Raw genomic sequence first — 7,171 nt, forward strand, 5'->3', positions numbered from 1 at the left:
CATTTCCATAATTAATCCTCAAGAAAGTCACCACCCAAGTGGGGCCCCCAAAATGCACAATTGTACCTGAGACAAAAGGACTACAAAGAGGGTCAAGGTGACAGGAAAATAAAGTGGAAAGAGACATGTATATATATAACCAAATCATTTTGCTGTATACCTGAAACTAACACAACATTGTTAATCAACTATATGCCAATGGAAAATAAAAATAATTTTAAAGTAAAGGGGAAAAAAAAAAGAAAATGGAAACAGGCTCCTTTGAGCTTCATCTGTGGGTAGAGAAGAAATCATCATTCAGCCATCCACCTACCTACCCATCCATCCATCCACTCATCAACACATTTCTGAGTTCTAGGCACCAAGCTGGGACATTACAATATAGCTGCAAACAAGTTGAACACTGAGGGAGGATTAGGGGAAAAGGTGGGAGAATGTATGTGAATTTGTCATAAAAGAAAAAGAAGTTAGAATGAGAGATCTCACAGCATTGCCCCCACAATCTTGGACTTATTGAAGCTCCTGTAGAAAGAGAAATTAGAATTAAACAGCGGAGCTTATACTCATGAGCTAATTTTGGAGACTCTGGGCATAAGATGTACTGATTTGAGGATCAGGTAACAAAAGAGCATAGAACTGGAGAAGGGTCATTATTTCCATGTTTTCCAAGAATCCAGCACTGACCTGTAAGGCAGATATTCCCAGCATTCACCAAAACCTGTTCTCTTCCCTTTTATACATTGATAGAGAAGACCTCTCGGCACTTTTTGGACCTCTTGCAGTTGACTGGCTAAAGCCATATGCAGTCTACAGCAGAGAAGACCTGGTGAGTACCATTCAGTTCTGTATCTGGTGAGTATCCCTGTAAGCCTGCTTGGTTGATCAGAGAGGTTTCCTGCTCCTAATGGAGCAGTTACAGGACTGTGAAGTCCTCAGTCTAAATTGCTAGGTTTCTGTAAGCGAAAAAGTTCCCCTAAAGGGTGCCCAGATCTTTATTAGATTTTGTGGTATTGAGAAATAAAACCCTTGTCATAGCAAGCCACTGACTGAGACATTGGCTTTTGTCCTTGCTATGCCAGTTTAGCCTTGCCTGGAAAACTGAGAGTTTGCTGAACACTAAGAAATAGTAACCTTAGCACAGGTATTAATGTTCCCAAAATGGTTATCATGAGCAGGCACAAGAGAGATGCCCTTCAGAGTTACTTTGTGGAGCCAGAACAGGAGAGGAAAGACCAGACAGATGTTCTGTGATGACTGTGGTTAGCAAACTGCTTTGAGAACACATAGTTGTAAGCTTTCTCCTTGGAGATTCTCAGAAATATTTGAGTGAGAATTTTGAGGGGTGGAGAAGAGTGTGTCAACAAAGGAAACTATGCATTATTTGATATTAAATGACTATATTAGTGTCACCAGGTGAGACCTGGTGTCTCTAGGTATTAATTGACTGAGTTGTGGGATATCCTGTGTTGGAGAGGGTTTGCAATTCCAGTTCTAGCTGACAGAGCTAACAGCGTTCTTCTCTTTGTCCTTACTTCTTCCTTGAAGAGTAAACTCCCAAACATTGTTCACGTCACTAGAAACTTTGGGATCTTCCTGGGATTCATGTTGGACTTACCTCCAAACTTCCAAGGATGAGGTCTCTTGGTAAACATAATGTGATTTCAATTTCATTGTTTTCTCTTGCAACTGAGTACAAACAGGAAAATATTTCTAATGCAGATGTATTAAGGTTTGCATGCCAAAGAAAGTTTCAGATATTTATAACATGGCCCGTATTGTGCATTAAAATTCATGCAACCACTTTACAAAACTGTGAATCTTGAAAAAAATTCAAAGCTCTTCATGTGCCCTAAATCAATCAATTTCAGGACAGTTCAACAACAGATTGAAAGCATAGTTTTAGTAGTCAACGGCTAATCCTCATATCCAATTTGAGTTTAAATATCTATACTTTTTGAAAGTAGCAACAACAATCTTGTTTCCATGATGTTTCATGTACAATTGTTCAGGAAGAAAATGCAATCTTATGGGCCTCTAGGAATCAGAGAAGCTTCTCCAAGCCCTGTAATGCTTTTAACTAATTAATCCTATAATTAATCCTGTAGCACTATATTTTTGAAAGGTTCCTATGACCTAACCATATGATTATACAGTTAAATAAATCTAATCTAAATAAATCTACATGTTGCTTTGATTTCTAAATACCATATAAAGTGGCACAATCAGGAAGAATACTAAACACTTTGATCAATTCCCCCCAAGGTCACTGTTCACATTTTGCCTGTGAGCTATCCATATGGATCTACTTCCTTGCTGTCAAAGATTTCTTCTTGTTTGGATGGTGAGTAGAGCCCTTCAGGTCAAGAAAGACAGAGCCTCACACAAGCCACAAGGGAATAAATTGTGGTTGGGCTTTTCTCGTTTATTTCCCTTTGCCTCTGATTGGTCTAGGAATGGGCCTATGGCCCATATCTGGCAGATGAAACAAAAGTAGAGGTCAGTTGGGAGACTTCCTGTAATTGTTCTTCCTGGAAAAAAAAAAAAAAACCACCCACAGAAATTCACATGAAGAAAGCATTTTACCTCAGCCTTTCCTTTTTGCTTTGAATGTGGACTTGATCTTAGAAGCTGCAATGCAATAGCCATGAAGTGGCAAAAGGTGGCAGAACAAGACAGAGGAGAGCCTGGGTCCTTAATGACATCATTGCACTGCTGACTGACTTCTTAGGTGAGAAAATTTAACATCACTATTGCTTAAGGAAGGCCCTGGGAGACTGGATTCTGTTATTTGCTGGTGAATGCATCCTAATGCTACAACCATCCCAAGCTGAAACCAACCTGCAAAATTCACAACATAATTTCCAGACGTAAATTAAAGAAAGTGAAAGTGTAGTGGCTCAGCCTTGTCGGACTTTGTGACCCCCATCGACTGTAGCCTGCCAGACTCTTCCACCCTTGGGATTTACCAGGCAAGAATACTGGAGTGGGTTGCCATTTCCTTCTCCAGGGAACTTCTGACCCAAGGATCTAAGCTGGGTCTCCCAGAAAGCACCGCAAACATCTTTTTCAGAAAAGTAGAGTGATAATAGCATTTTTCCAGTTCATTTGAGCTGTCTGATCTTTGGCAAATAAAATCAGAATTTTCATTTGCAAACCGAACTTATTGTCAAGTGACTAGAAATTACTAGTAAATGCTTTCTAACTAGGAATTACATTTGCTGAAAACTCAGGTCTTTCTCTTATTGTTTTGTTATCCTGCTTTGTTTATTCATACGGGGGAATCCTTGGAGGTAAGGATTAGAGTTGCTGAAGAGTTATGAACCATGACTGTGAGTTAACAAATATCCCATTGTCTGTGGAAGAGCACTTTGATCAGCTAGCCTTACAGCCAGATTGACAACTTTGGCTAATATTGTTTCAATGTGAATCAACAGAAATTAATTTTAAAAGGAATGAGTGTCTTCAGGCTTCAGATCTACATGAAACTGATGAGGAGAAGCAGAAGAAATTTTTGGCTCTCAGTTAAATATTCTTCATAGTTTAAAGAAGGGTGCTTAGTCTCTTGTAGTGGGTGAGAAAGTCACCCACCTATGAGGGCAGAAAGCTCTAGAAAACTGGATCTAACGTGCAGTTAGCTGTGGAGAATATAAGCATTGCAAAGAACAGACTTTGCAAAAGAGACTCAAAGGCTACAAGCCTTGGCAAGGCAATGTTGGTTTTCACCTTGTGAGAGTGAGGACAATTGTGACCCTCACAGTCCTCTTTATGTGAGGATCAACAAGCTTTTGTCACCAAGATGAGATAGTAAAACATTTGGGGTGAGGTTGTGAGGTTTTCTTCCTCTTTTTTTGGCTGCATGACATGTGAATCTTAGTTCCTGACCAGTGATGGAACTCATGCCCACTGCAGTGAAAGCGCAGAGTGCTGGGGAAGTCCCTGGAGTGAGAGGTTTCCTTGATTCTTTTTTGAGGTAAGGGCAAGTTGCTGCCAACAAGGTGTGTCACCTCTGGGCAAGCAAAGTTCTTTCTTTGGAAGTCAATTTTATTCATTTTCAGAAAAAAGACCTCACATGAATTTGGATTAGAAAATAGGATATCAAGAGACTTGTTTTCCTAGTTTGCAAGAAAAATAAATAACCCTTCAAGGATAATTTTCTGAATCTTCCTCTTACATCTAAAGATACATATCTTATCCCTACAGTACCTTCTCCAGGAGTCAACTCACCCTCCTTAAATTCCTCTTAGCTGAGACAACCCAATTCCCTTCACCCACACCTCTCATTTTTTTCTGTAAATAAATGTTTATGTAAAACATTTCCTTTGTTAGTTGGAGACTTCTTTGGTGGACCACGTTGTGCTCAGCAAAAGTGGTTGAAGAGCTGAGGAAGTTGGAGTAACTTAGACCCCTGGCATTTTGGGGTGATTTATAGACAGTATCCTATAATCCCACCATCCCAGACTCACCTTACTATACTAGCTGCTCCCTTGGATGCCAAGGCCCTGAAAAGAAGAAAGCTGTCTTACTCACTCATCGTTGTGTCTTTAGCACTAGGCATAGTCCCTGTCACCCTGTAGGCACTCAATAAGTGCAAATTAATATGTGAGACATGACGGTGTCTTTTAAAAAACAAAATTACTTGTCATAAAGGGCTCCTGAGATGCCATTCAGAATTTAATGTGTCTACCTTAGTGTGAGGACTATGTTTAAGTGTGACAATAAGGGGTTAATTTGGCTGAAACAGTTCTTTTCTTCCATTGGCTGGTGTTAACTAGTATCTGGAATCAAGATTGCCTGGAGAAATATCAATAACCTCAGACATGCAGATGACACCACCCTTATGGAAGAAAGTGAAGAAGAACTAAAAAGCCTCTGGATGAAAGTGAAAAAGAAGAGTGAAAAAGTTGGCTTAAAACTCGACATTCACAAAACTAAGATCATGGCATCCAGTTCCATCACTTCATGGCAAATAGACGGGGAAACAATGGAAACGGTGAGGACTATTTTGGGGGGGCTCCAAACTCACTGCAGATGGTGACTGCAGCCATGAAATTAAAAGACGCTTGTTCCTTGGAAAAAAAGTTATGACCAACCTAGACAGCATATTAAAAAGCAGAGACATTACTTTACTAACAAAGGTCTGTCTAGTCAAAGCTATGTTTTTTCCAGTAGTCAGGTATGGATGTGAGAGTTGGACTGTAAAGAAAGCTGAGCATAGAAGAATTGATGCTTTTGAACTGGGCTGTTGGAGAAGACTCTTAAGAGTCCCTTGGACCACAAGGAGATCCAACCAGTCCATCCTAAAGGAGACCAGTCCTGAATATTCATTGGAAGGACTGATGCTAAAGCTGAAACTCCAATACTTTGGCCATTTGATGCGAAGAACCAACCCAATGGAAAAGACACTGATGCTGGGAATAACTGAAGGCAAGAGAAGGGGATGACAGAGGATGAGACGGTTGGATGGTATCACCTTCGTGACGGACATGAGTTTGAGTAGGCTCTGGGAGTTGGTGATGGACAGGGACGCCTAGTGTGCTGCAGTCCATGGGGTTGCAAACAGTTGGACACGACTGAGTGACTGAATTGAACTGAACAGGCATCTGAAAAAAAAATGATTCTAACCTCTTCAAAGCCTTTTCTTTTTCAGATTCAAGACTATGTTTCTGCAGATTGGGGCATTTATGCTAATAGTTCAGCTAGTCTGAAAAAGAAAAAAATCTTGAGTCAACTGAATACTGCTAATATGATTTAGGCATTTATTAAGTTGGGGATAAACAGCTAAATTTAGATTTACTTATGATTAATTTGTTTGAAGTAGCTCCTTATATAATAATACATGAACTACAACTTTGAATGTGAAGATACATATCATTGTTTAGTATCTTTTAAAATATGGTTGCTCTTTCCTTTTCTTGTTCAAAAGAGGGAGAGCATTCCATGTGTACATTACAGGAAGAAGATGTAATCCTACTGCTCCTCTATCACAAACCTCTCTGGAGGGAGAGCTAGACAGAAGCCAAGCTGCTTTTGCTGGTTATGGCTTCTGGTTGTTTATGTATTGTGGCTGGAGAGGGGTTTGGTAAAAGACAAGAGTAACTGTCCAAACATGTTGTTAGAAAGAAATCTACACACACATGTTGACTTCTGTTTCAGGTCTCCCAGTCGCAACAATGCCAGGGTTTACATTTTTTTATGGGTAAAAGCAAATAGGGGTTAGACAAAATTATTTGTCTAACATGTTGCTAGTGCACGAATTTTGCAGAGGACTCAACTTGTTCAGATTTAAACAAAGCTACACTAACAGAACATAAACACCCAAGTTGTGTACCAGAAAAAATGATCCTTAAAGTTTCCTGCTCCTCCCATCCAGCCTCTAGGGAAAGTTTACCTCTCTATTCTTGGTTTGTGTTAAGTCATATAATGCTTTGCCAAAGCCTACCCCTATCGTGCAGAGCTTCGTGGTATGACTTAAACCACTCGCCACTTACTGAAAGAACTTGAGAAGAGTTCACTGGCACTGGGTGGTGATCTTTCCTTCTTTCTCTTTCCAGCCTCTTGCCTATAAGTCCTAGAATAGGTTGGAGAGCCACCAGGGGTGGTGGCACGTCTAGGTGATTCCCATTGGTAGTACCAGGAAGAGGCAGCAGTTGAAACCTGAAAGAGAAAACCCATCCCTCCCCTAAGAATAACACGTAGGGAGGACCCCCCTCCCAAACACACACGACCCCCAACACACACACTGAAACCAAAACTCTAATAACAACAAAGGAAAAAGTAGCTATGTGGTGGTGTAGAAAGTTCCTTTTTGGATTTGCCATTCTCTTTGCCTGGAATGCAAGTAGAAAATTTTTTCAGGAGTCAAAATTGTACATCGCAACCAGTCCTCACTACCTGGATCCTCTTTGCTCTTCCCTAATTTTCTTCCCTAGTTGCATCTCTCTTCCTTTCAGTATTCTTCTTTTCTGTCTGCATTTCCACTGTGGATCCCTTTACTCTTTTCCTCCCTTCCTTCCTCCCCCACTACCCCCATTTCTCTCATTCATTTCCGACTATGTGTCAGGTATTGTTCTAGGTTCAAGGGATAGAGCAATGAATGAAACCTAGAAGACTCCTGATATTGTGGCACTTATATTCTGTAGGGAGGTGGGGAGAATGGAGGGGGGAAAAAAAG

The sequence above is a fragment of the Oryx dammah genome, unplaced genomic scaffold (genome assembly GCF_014754425.2).
Source record: "Oryx dammah isolate SB20612 unplaced genomic scaffold, SCBI_Odam_1.1 HiC_scaffold_1, whole genome shotgun sequence".
Lineage (NCBI taxonomy): Eukaryota > Metazoa > Chordata > Mammalia > Artiodactyla > Bovidae > Oryx > Oryx dammah.